The sequence below is a fragment of the Crocuta crocuta genome, unplaced genomic scaffold (assembly GCF_008692635.1).
Source record: "Crocuta crocuta isolate KB4526 unplaced genomic scaffold, BGI_CrCroc_1.0 scaffold348, whole genome shotgun sequence".
NCBI lineage: Eukaryota > Metazoa > Chordata > Mammalia > Carnivora > Hyaenidae > Crocuta > Crocuta crocuta.
In genome coordinates, this window is record NW_027529573.1 from 6,646,600 (window position 1) to 6,659,704 (window position 13,105).

The 13,105-nt window shown below is 33.0% G+C and overlaps 1 long non-coding RNA gene across 2 annotated transcripts in view; it reads left to right on the forward strand.

Moving 5' to 3' along the window:
* LOC144229496 (uncharacterized) overlaps positions 1-13,105 on the forward strand; it is an 88,411-nt gene that overhangs the window by 73,601 nt on the left and 1,705 nt on the right. The window contains exons 6-7 of one of the 2 annotated variants that reach the window (XR_013334502.1): positions 1,075-1,248; positions 9,361-9,432. This is a non-coding gene — a long non-coding RNA (uncharacterized LOC144229496). The remainder of the gene's footprint in view (positions 1-1,074; positions 1,249-9,360; positions 9,433-13,105) is intronic. The other variant, XR_013334503.1, reaches the window with a different exon arrangement.

Sequence of the window (13,105 nt, forward strand, 5' to 3'; positions counted from 1 at the left end):
TTTTTTTTTTTTTTTTTTTTTTTTTTTTTGGTCTCTACCTGCCCTCTGTGTGGAGGCTGGGTGCAGATTTCACCCAGGAAACTCCCCAGTTTGCTAACCAACAATTAGTATTTGAGTATTTATTTTTAGTATTTTTCTTCTTTAATTTTTGATAGAAAAAAAATGAAGCCATCTGGGTCTAGGAAGTGTTCAGGGTACTTGTTTCTTATGGAGTGAGCTTTGGTATTATTTCTCTCATTTGTCATGTAGGTATTTTCTCACTATCACTCTGGTTAAGTCTTGCTAGAGTCATACTGATCTTTTGAGAAAACCAACTTTTGGCTGTTTTCATTTTCTTTATTTCCTATTTTTTGTTTCATTAATTCATAATCTTATATTCATTTTTAATTTATTCTGTTCATTTTGTGTTTAATTTGCCCTTTTTATATAATTTTTTAATGTGGGAATTTAGGTAATTAAAGACTTTTCTTATAAGTGTTCTTATATCCATTCATACATATATGAATGGCTACCAGTTTCCCACAGAGTTCTCACAAATTTTGATATGTTTTGGTGTTATTTAGCATTTAATTCATAATAGATTTTAATTTCTCTTTGGTTTCCGATTTTGTCCATTTGTTTTTTAGAAGTATATTAGTTAGTTTTCAAATTTTTAGAGATTTTCTAGAAATCTTTTTGTGATTACCTTCTAATTTAACTCCATTGTGATCAGAGAAGATTCTGTGTATAGATTCAATCCTGTTGATTGAGGACTGTTTTACAGTTGAGTTTTACAATGTTGTTCACGTCTTCTATACCTTATTTTTTTTCTATTTGTATTAATTATTGACAGTATGATAGTAAGTGCTCAAATAAAAGAGGATTTGTGTATTTATTTTCCTTATTTGTTCAATTAAACTTTAGGTATTTATAAGTGCTACTATTAGGTACATAAACATGTAAGATTGTTATCTTTTTTATTAAATAATTATATTACTGATGAGAATTATTCCTCTTCATTCCTGGTAATATTTTTAGCTATAAAAATGCATTTGACAAGTAAGTAAGTACTCCATCTATTTTTTTTTTTTAAAGGTTTATTTATTTTTGAGAGAGACAGAACAGAGGAGAGACAGAGAAAGAGGGAGAGACAGAACGCAAGGCAGGCTCCATGCTGTCGGCACAGAGCCCGACACGGGGCTCGACCCCACAAACTATGAGATCACGACCTGAGCCGAAGTTGGCCGTTTAACCAACTGAGCCACCCAGGTGCCCCATATTTTTTATTAGTGTTAATGATGTATCTTTTCCAATCCTTCTACTTTTATCTAATTATAATGTTATATCTAAAATAGGTTTTTCTTTAGCGTATTTCTGACATTTGCTTAGAGTGTTTAAGCTGTTTTTATTTAAGGTGGCTATTGATTTACTTGGGTTTAAATATACTATATTGCTATTTATTTCTTTTAGTTTTATATCTTCACTTTCCCCCATTTCTTCTTTTCTTCCATGCATTATATTGTATAATTTTAATAATTCTATTTTACCTCTTTAGTTGATTTATTAGCTATAGCTCTTTTTTTTTCTTTAATGTTTGCTTAAGAGTTTAAGTGTATATCTATAATTTATCACAACCTTAAAGTAATAATGTACTACTTCATGAAAATATAAACAACTCACATCAGTGCAATTCCAGTTTTTCCTCCTGGAGAATGATATAATATTGTAATGAAATTTAATAAACTTTATATTGCATCATTATTGTTTTTGTTTGAAACAGTATCCTTTAGAGAGATTTCAAAATCAAGATAAAAACATTCTTTTTATTTACCTGCCTTTGGGTAAATAGCTGTTTGTTTGGTGCTCATAATTTGTTTGGCTAGATGTGGATTTCCAGTTGATATTATTTTCATTATTTCTGCAAGAATTGCTCTAACATTTCCTTAGTACAACAATGCTGGTGATGAATTCTTCAGCTTTATTATATCTGGAATAGTTTTTATTTGCTTTTAAAAGATATTTTTGCTAAGTTGACTTTTTTCCAATACTTAAAGGTACTGCATTATTGTCTCCTGACTCATATTTTTCCAGTTGAACTCTTGTTGTCATTCTTATGTTTGTTTTGCTGTGTGTAGAATATCTTCTTTTCCACGTCTAGACGATTCTAAAATACTTACTTTTTCTCTGGTTTTAAGGAATTCAACATCATATGCTTTTTCTATAGTTTCTTCTTAAAAATATGCTTATGATTCTTTCAGCTTCTTATATCTGTGAGTTTGTAGTTTTAATAAAATTTCAGAACTTCTTTTTTCAATATTATTTTAAATGTTTTATCTTACCACCCTTTCTCCTCTCCCCTTAGTGACTCCTATTATACATGTATTAGATTCCTTGAGATTATTCAGCATTTCACCCATGCTGTCTTCATCCCTTTAATGTCTTTTTTTTTCAGTGTGTTTGGTTTTGTTAGTTCTACTCTTGTGTTTTCATATTCACTAACCTTTTCTTCTGCATTGTCTAATTGTACATTCATATGGTCAAGCATATTTTTCTATCAGATATTGGGTATTTTATATGTAGAAGTTCAATTTGAGCCATGTTTTAATTCTCTTTATGTCCTACTTTATATATTCCCCCCCCATCCTCTTGAAAAGATGGAATAGAATTACAACTGTTTTAATGTTTTTGTTTTCTAATTATAAAATCTGTGTCATTACAGTGTCATTTTGTAATGATTCATTTATCCTATTAAGGATCACATTCTCCTGCCCCTTTTCATTTTTTGGTAGTATTTGATCATGTTCTAGATACTGTCAATTATCTTGTTAGATCTTAAATAGTTTCATATTGACACAAAAAATATTGAGCTTTGTTTTAGGATGCAGTTAAGTTACTTGAAGATAATTTGATTTTCTTTTTCAAGATTTTAAGTTTTACTAGGCAAGATCAGAACTTCTTTAATCTAGGACTACCTTTGTTCAACTACTAAGGCAGTTCCCTTCTAATTATTACTCAACCCAGTGCCCAGTGAATTATAAGACCTTTTCCTTTACTTGGTGAGAACATTAAAAACTTTCAGCACTGTGTGATCCCTGAGAATTGTTTTATCTGCTTTTTTTGGGTAGGTCTTTTGAGGGCCTGGATAGTTTCCTAATGTGTATGTGCTGATCAATGTTCAGCTTTAACATCAAGGGGGACCCGATGCAGATCTCCAAAGCCTTCATTCTCTCTTTACTGCACCCTTTCTTTAGTACTCTGCCCTGTAAGCTCTGACGGCTTTGATCTAGTGGGACTCCTAGATCTGTCTTCTTAACTTAGGGAGACTGCCAAACTTCAAGTGTTTTCTTCTTCCTGCACTGCAGTCTAGAAACTTCTTCTAGTCAGTGAACTATAGCAATCAGATGGCTCATTTGTTCCCTCTCTTTTAGTGTTCATTATCATTTGCTGCTTGATGTTCACTGTCTAAAATCTGTTCTTTTGCTTTTTTTCCCTCATTTTATAATTGTTAAGAGCAGGAGATAAAATTAAGTCCTGTTATTCCATCTTGGTCAAAAGCAGCAGTTTGTAATGAACTGTAGTTTTGATTTCTCATAGAAAATACTTTTTCAGAGTCATGTCAAATATGAAGAGTATCTTTTATACTTTCTTGGGTAGCAAGAAGGGTAATTTCTTATCTCCATTAATGTGGGGAGAGTAATTTTAGCATGTGATAGTTGGCTTACTTCTACTTTTCCTTTTACCAGTGGGACAAGAACTGATTTTTTTATTCATGTGGACAGTATATCCATAGTCCCAGATATCCTCGAAGGCTGTTAGTCCTGTAAGTAAGCCCACTGTGAAGCAGCCTATTTACCTTTCTGGCTATGATTGTCTTCTTTATTTTAATACTTGGAGATTTTCTTGTCTTTGTTTAAAGTTCCTTAACTTATTGTCATATTTTATCCAGTATTATATGCGATTGTAGCAGTGGAAAAAAAGGAGTACAAATTAGCTCTAACTGTTATAGAACTAAAATTTTTCACTTCATTTTATTTCACTGCATTACTTTCTATATATGTTAGTTATGTTTACATAACATTTCATTTGAAGATTAATAGCTGTAGGCTTGAACCTTACACTACATAAAAAACATAAGGCAACAAGATAATTCAGAAATTCAGAAATTGTCAATATGCCTGTGAATTTTTTATATATGGATTAAAAGAGCACATAAGAGGTGAAAGAGGTTTTACAGAGTTACTTTTGGGAATATGATATTATTGAAGAACATGAAGTAGAAGAGAAGTAGGCAGTAATCCAGACACAGTGAAATCAACAAAGGAGAGAGACAGGAATAGGGGTGGTAATAAATGTGTGACTCTAACAAAACTAAAGTTTTTGTAGTAGAGTAACCACATTAGGTAAAAGTAGGAGATGGTGCTTGACGTGATTTGTTCTGTTTTATGCAGATGTGGGCTAAAAGGCAGAAAACCAAAGACCATGAAATCAGATTATTCAGATTCTAACTCCTTAAGGATCTAAAACTAGCTTAATTAGTACATTTTAAAGCAATAATAATGTGTCTATCCCAAATGGGAAACAAAGCTTAATGATCTTATTATCTGCCTCTTTTTAGCAAGTTGGGTTTCAAATATTTCAAAATGTCTATGAATCTAAGGTAGTTATTTTTTTTAAAAGTCAGAGTAATTATAAAATAATTGGGTGAAGATAAGTCTTCCAGGAAAAACACATAATTTGATGAAAGAATTTATTAAAAACAGAAAGAATAGGAAAAAGAATTAATTGGAACTTAACAAGAGCAAATAAAACTTGTAATTGTGACACATTTCACCTCTAGGTACACACTGACTTGATAGTTGATTTACTGTATAAGAACTTCAACATAATTATTTGCACTCCTTCATAAATAGACTTGGAATTTTTACACAGTTAATGTTTTATGTGCACTAATACAGATGTATTCATGTATAAATAAGTATCACAAAGAAATAATTAAATGTATTTATGTTTATAAAAAAGACTACCTTCTTTTGTTTTTACTTTTATAAGTTTAATAGTTCAGGTATTTATTTCCTCAATATGGTAGGTTGTGAGATATAAAAGATAAGTTTTTTTAACTAAAAACAAACACAAGTATGATTGATTCAAGCCTCCAGTCAGTTCATCCTTTCAGTGATTCCCTAATAAAAGAACAATACCCAAAGTTTACCTTCAATATATTCTGACCACACTTCACCCATATAACATAATCTCTCCCAACCCCAAAACTAAATCTTCCTCTAATTTAAGCCATCTATATATTTATCCTGAAGTTCTTTCTTTACTCACTGCTTGTCTCCCACTCTGTTCAACATGAAAATAGCATCCAGCCTTGAAAAACCAGTTTAAATTATATCTCTCTGCTGAAAGTCTCAAACCTCCACATATTCTCCTTTTTGTTCAATTCCTCCTATAATATTAGACCACACAGTGAAAATTTAATATTCTTTATTTTCTCTATTTTTATTTTACATTTTTAAAATGTTTAAATCTTCAAATAATTTGTAATTTCTCTGAAATGAATCATCAAACTCATTCATTTCTTCCCTACTTTCCAAAGTGCATAACAGAAATAAACAAAAAGTACTTATCCCAAACATAATAGTTTTTTGATTGATTGTTGATTGTTTGTTGAGATATTATGTACAGTGTCAGTGAACAAGACACTTTTAGACAGGTCTTTCCTAGATAATCTCATCTCCATTTTTGTCTTCTATTGAGATGGCTGGGGGGGATCCATGAATCACATGCTTAATATCTTCAAAGAGTCCTCTGAATGACTGCATAAGTTTTTGCTCTTTCAAAGTTCCTTGCAAAATTTGTGCTTGGTCCTTGGTTTTCTTTCCTGACAGTGTATTTCTTAATTTTAGCATCTTTTGCAGTGTTGTTATGCTATTAATTTCCCAAATCATCAGGTCATGATTCCTTTTTGCTTAAGTTGTTCCTTCAATTTACCCCATTTTAGTATACGTAGTATATAGAAAAAAGACAATGCTCTCAACATTGCTTGGAAGTCTCTTCAGCTAAATATTCAAGTTCCTTGCTTTCAGTTGTGCTGTCCACATAGCTGTAGGACATAATTTTACTAAGTTTCTGCATTTAAATAACAAGTATCTCTTTTCCTCTATTTTTCAATAACATATTCTTCACTTCCTTCTAAATTCTCACAGTGTCTTTAATGGTATTTCTACCAATATTGTCTTTGAGATGATTTCATTATTCTCTAGGACAATATAGATTTCCTCTACTTTGCTCCTCATTGTTTCAAACCCTCACTAGCACAGTCATTAACATCCATATTTCTGTTAACAGGCTCTTTAAGGCTAACAAAGTAGCTTCAGTCATGGTCCTCAAGATTGTTCCAGGCTTTATCCTTTACCCAATTCAATGCATTTTCACATTTCTAGATATGTTTTATAGAACCATCCCATTTCTAGGTTCTAAAATCCACATTAGCTTCCTAGTGTGCCTGTAACAAATTACCATAAAATTAGTAGCATAAAAACTCAGGCCTATTATCATACAATTTTGGAGGTCAGAAGTCCAAAAGGGGTTGGAAAGCCTGTGTTCCATCTGGGAGCTGTAGGGAGAGTCCATTTCCTTGCCTTCCCCACCTTCTAGAAAATGTTGGCATTCCTTGACTCATGGTCCATGTTGCTTCTAGCTTCATATTGTCTCTGCCTCTGACCCTACTGCCTTCTTCTTATAAGGACCCTTACATAGAACCTATTCAAAAAATTGAGGATAGTATCCCAAAAGCAAGATTCTTAACTTAATCACATAAGCAAAGTATGTTTTCCCATGTAAGGGAAAATACTTACAGGTTCCGGAGGTCAGGAGATGTATGTCAATGGAGAACCATTGTTCATCCTAGCACAAACTTCTAGAAAATACTTAATTTATTATTTACAGAATTGTTTCAAGAATTAAAATGAATTAGCATATCTGAAGCACATGAAAAATATGCTGATTTCTCTTATGAGCTAAATAAATAAATGTTTGTGTGAGCAAGTTATTTGTCGAAAAACTTGAAAAACCAATAAATACATGGTAGCATGTATTGTACATATGCTTAAATATCTACACTATTGACTGGAGTGTTGGAAAATGAACATGCTGCCTGTGGGATGTAAGATGATTAAAATTTCTGGGGTAGGCTAGTGGTATAGGGAAATCAATACGTCTAATTATTTATTTTCTTCCAGCCACTTCATATTTATGTATTATCTTAAGATAATGACTGATTTTCACTGAATATGTAATTAATGCTGTGCTTTCAGTTAAAAAAGGAAAAATGAACACCCTCTTCAATTTCTAATGATAATAGATTAAATAATTTATCATAGGTTCACATTGGTAATTGCTCTGTACTCATTAAATATGTCCTTGAAAAGTATTTAATTATATGAGGAAATGTTCATGATACATTTTTCAGTGAAAAAACTAATCATAAAAGAAAATATGCAAAATGATTTCACATCTCCAGGGTCTCAAATATTTTTTCTTTCAATTTTTCTAAAAATTTCCAGACTATTGCATCTATTATTTGGGGGAGAAAAAGGGTCATTAGGAAAATCCATGAATGATCCAGAAAGTTTTTCTAATTTTTAAAAGTATAATTAGAAAAATGAATAAACATGAGTTCAGAATATATTCCAACAAGTAAGATGTGGGATCTATAGAAATGATTAATAGCATGAGCTTGGGATTCAAAACACAGATTAAAGCTCAGCTCTGATAATTGAGCTGAGTGAATTATTGGAGTTGGGTGAATTATTTTGCCTCTCTTAACCATATTTTCTTAATCTTTAGAGTTGATGGAGTAGCATTAGGTATCTCACAGGGTTTTTGTGACTATTGTGTGAAATCACTCACATAAAGTAATTTAGCAGTGTTTGTCACATAATAAGGGCTCAAGAAAGTTTAGTTATTAACATCATCATCACCAAACAAATCTTAATCTTTCCAAGTTTCCAATTTCAGTAAATACAAGTAGTCTGTAATCAATACAGGATTCACCCAACAAATAAAAGTATCTCTAAATGAATGAAGTAGGTGAAGTTGTTTCCTATTAGCCTCCCATATTTCCTACCCTCTCCTTTTGAACTCCAGATTCCCTTTTCCTTGTTTGACCTTTTCTCTTTTTTCCTGGTCTCATATTGCCTTTTAAATTAGATAATTTAGTTACTTTGTATGTTTAATGTTTATTCCCTGCAGTAAGATTCCCTAGGACACTGTCTTTAGTCTGTTTGGTTCATTACCATGCTCTCAATAAATATTTGCTAAATGAATGGGTTTTTTTCTGGCTTACCCTGCAAAATTTGTATGTCTTAAGTTCTTGTACATCATTGAACCTCCAAATTCAGACCTTATTAACGACTGCTTCATGTGGATATGTACTTACGGATCAGATTTGTGTAGCATCAATTACACATATTTTGTGTCCTATTGTTTCAGACCTTAGTTATCTGTGAAATAATTCCAAAGTCCTTAGGAATGAGTTAATGTATTTGTAATGGTGAATGGAGAGATAATCATTAGCTGTCAACTTTTTCTTTCTCTGGATTGAGGCTCGGATTACCTGTACGGAGGTATTCTTGGCATTCACTGGCTAGATATGGCTGGGTCTGTGTGTGTGATGAATAATCTAAGGGAGTAAATGCAAGAAGAAGGAGGGAGTGGATGTGCGAATGATTTAAATATCCCAGAAAAGATGGAATGTAAGTTCTTGTCTATATGTTTTACCTTCATCATACATATAGCATGATGGTCTTCCACTCTCACCCTTTATCCATTTCAATCAAGAAAATATTATTTTCTTCAGATTTAGGCTAAATGTGTTAGGATTCCAGCTGACACAGTAAGAATCCTTCCTTTTGGTTATTGACAATATTTTTATAGTTATTAGCATCCTTATCATCATTCTTTATATTTTTTTCTTCATTTGTAAATGTGGTTTGTTTTGTTGGAAGAATATTTCAAATTTAAAGAGCACTAAAGGGAGTGAAGAGCCCTAAAAACAACTGAGGTTTTATGTTGAAAGCATTTCTCTGAACACCTGTGAACTGTTGAATTTAATTGGGCTACAGCTGGAACAGGCTGTGGAGAGGAGGGAGCAGGCTGGCATTTCTAAGCAAGCATACATTAACATCACCCTGACTTTCCTCTAACAGGAGAGAGGGCAGAGTGGTCATGAATGACTCAGACTACATTAGGACATTCGTACTCTCTTCTTTACCCTTTTATCTACATCTGTTCTCAAGATAGGGTCAGGAAAATGTTTAAGTGACTGGCAGTGTTTAATAGGTTAACTCTACCAGTTGTATTACTCTTTTATTACAGCCCCTGCCCTAAACTGAAGTAATGAGAAAGAAATTGTGGAATTCCAGCAAGCAGCGGAGAGGAGTCAGGAAGGTATGATAATAGTTATAAAATATACTCAGTGCAGATGTCTGAATGCTCAGTAATTATGGACCAGTGTTCTGCATGAGGATGTACTTTTTTAGAAGAGGTGAATTTTTTCCAGTTTTGGAAAGTAGCGAAAGAAGAGGAGCCGTTACGTAAGAATCCCATTGAGAGGGTTGGCCAGCCTGGTAGAAAGGGTCATTTCTTGCGGTTTCAAATATCAGAAGCCCGTCTCTACATCTTATATCCTTCATCTACAAATGAGGAATGACGTTTTCTTCTATTCCTACTTTCTAATAGCGTTTTAAGCATCAAATCAGATTAAGAAACTGAAAACACTTTGTGAAAAGTAAAGCTGTAATATGCAGGTTCTGCGATTATTGAAGAGGGCGGTGTTGAAATTAGACAAAGGATCCATAGCAGTCAGAATTAGTTCTGTCCCACAGAAACCAAAATAGTACTGACATTTTTGCCTATAAAAAAGATGTTCATATTTCTTAAAGAGAAATAAAACTTTTCTAAGTCATTTTTTCTTATATGGGTTCTTTGCTCCAGTCAAGTTAGTCTTCCTGTCTTTTTAAAATGCTTTCTTTCTTCCTTCTTTCATATTTTATTCAACCTAATTTTTCTTTTCCTGAAGTGTCCATATCCTTTACTTTATGTTAAGCAAAATAGATCACAACACAAAGGATTTATTCTGGTTTTCTTAAACAGAAACTAATGCCTAATTGTCTAAAAGATGTTTGAATATTTACTACAGCCTAATATATATAATATATATGAACATTAATTATGAGTGATTGATGGTACTAATTTTATGGTAAGTTGTCAAAATGTTCCTTAACCAAGTAATTTAAGCTTGCTAGCATAGGAGATAGTGTGGAAACAGGAAAATATGCCCTGAAATGTTCTGAAAAATGGTAGTTTTCTTTTTTCTTTTTTTTTAAGCATATTTATTTTGAGAGAGAGTGAGCAAGAGAGGGGAGGGGCAGAGAGAGAGGGGAGAGAGAATCCCAAGCAGTCTCCCCACTGTCAGTGCAGAGCCATGATGCCTCATGAACCATGAGATCATCACGTTAGTCAAAATCAAGAGTCAGATGCTTAACTCACTGAGCCACCCTGGTGCCCCCATGAAAAATGATAGTTTTCTAAGAGATGATCACTTAAAGCAGGATTCTCAGATACTGTGCTGAGGTAAGACCTCCACAAAAGTCATTCCAGGTGAGCTACTTACTGCTTAGAACATTAATTATCCCAATCACTCTTAATTATGTATCTGTGATATTAACTATAGCATAATGTTTTTAGAGGACTAAATAAGAGGAGTCATTCTGTGGTAGAGCAGTGAGTCACATATGTTATTAGGCCAGATGGACAATGGATGTCTAGGGAGGTGAAACATCAGGGCATTGACCTCACCCCCAGAGCTTGCAAGCTTTCAGTTTTATCTAGTAGAAGTACGGAGCTATGAGCCTTCTAACATATGACTCATTCTATTGAAGATATGCAAAGGATTCAGGAGCCAATATTGCCCAAATTATCACTAAGTCATTGCTGAATGAAAAGGACAGACATTTCCTGTAGGTAATTATGCCAAAATGTTAATACTTAGGTACAGAGAGCAGCTAAAAAACAACATAAATATATAAGAACAGTCATGAAAATTGGAATTTAATCATGAAAAGAAGGACAATAGTCAGAGGTGTGAAATTAATAAAACAATAGCCATTAAAACAGATAATGTTTTTAAGTAAAAAATGGTAAATATTTCAGTATTGACTTGAAATTAGTAACTGAAGTTTAATAGACACTTTATGGCAAATAAGGTGTGAAGCATTTGTTATACAGTAATAATAAATTTAAAATTCTCTGAAATACTGAAGGAAAGAGATCTGAATTTTAGAAGAATATCAGGTAAAATTGATAGACAAATGACCATTAAGACATGTCATGGTCAAGATATTTATCAAAAAAGATGAGAACTATGTGCTGGGGTGTCTGTGAAAAAAAAACAACAACACACAAGTGATATGATTTCAACTGACCTCAGACATCCCATGGCAATCTTCAAACTTTATGACAAGTATAGGAAATAATCTCATTGAGGGGAGATAGGGAAAAAGTTGCTCACTTAAGCAATGTGAGAAGTGAGTTTAGACTGTGAGACTGAAGGCAATTGGTACTTTAATTGATAAGAGTATTGCCCAGTAGGATGTAGGTTAATAAATATGAAGCCACTATACATTTATACTGGAATTGTGTATTAAGGAAATAAATGATGAATAAGATATAGGTTTTTCATTCTTAGAGTGAGGTTACAAATCAACAATGTAGGAAGGCTAGAATGACCCATGTGGTACTGGATTACAGTTAGAGACATCAGTCTAAATTGAAGTTTTATATATATCTACAAACATATATAGATATGTTTTCATACACAGTTTGGTTTACACAAATACATTTCTTTATCACTTGACAGAGTCAATACTCAATGACACTTCAGGAGTAAGAAGTACAAACGATATCTACATCTTGATTTTTTTTTTTTAATAGTTTATTGTCCAATTAGTTTCCACATAACACTCAGTGCTCATCCCCACAAGTGTCCTCCTCCATGCCCATCCCCCCCTCCCCCCACATCCATCAGTCCTCAGTTTTTGTCAGCATTCAAGAGTCTCTCATGGTTTGCNCAAGAATTCAGCCAAGTTGCAGGGTACAAAATCAACGTACAGAAATCAGTTGCATTTTTTTACACCAACAATGAAGCTACATCTTGATTTTTAATAGTATTCTCCAATAAAAGGATCGTGGCTTCTTGGAGAGATGGCTGGTTTTAGGACTGGGTCAGAGAATATACACATTGAGTTTATAATATCTTGCAGAGCCAGAAAGGAAATAAGGAAGTGCTTAAAGCAAAACAAGACACACACTGATGGAGGCATGTCAAAGAAGAAAGAGCTCCCAAACTACAACAATTTGAGCAACAAGTTAAAATAGTATTGTATTAAAACTCAAAAGTATAAGACAATTTGCTTAAGTTCATACTGATAAAAGTAAGAAAATGGCAAACAAAAAATATCCCATGTCGTATTCCAAATAATTTATGTAGATACTTCATTTTTAAGGAGGTGGACTAACTTCCAGCCCCTCAGTTGAGGGCTGCATATGGTGACTTCCTTCCAAAGGGACCAGTATGGAAATGAAGGAGAAAAACTAATTTTACAGCGGGGAAACCTGACAAACACTGCATCAGCTATCATGATTAAAGTAAAAATTAAGTCATATTGATAGTATCTATCCTTGGTGTGATGTAATCAAAATAATACTTGACCTCTGCAGTTTTCCTTCCAGAAACATTACCTATTCTCATCATGAGAAAAGTAGACAAACCCTGATCTGCAAAGCCATAAACTTTAGGATAAGTTCTTCTAAGGTTACCATCTGTGACTTTGTCTTCTGTGTCTTTTTTCCAATTATAACAATCCCATTGTTAGATCAGACTTCTCTGGATAAGCCCAAATAATTTTCTATTTTAAGGTCAACTAATTAGCAAACTTTATTTCATCTACTACTTTCATTCCTTCTTGCCTTGTGAGGTAATATATATAGTCACATGTTCCAGGATTTAGGACATGGATTTTCTTTGGGAGACATACTATGCAAGGAGTCAGTGAATTCTACT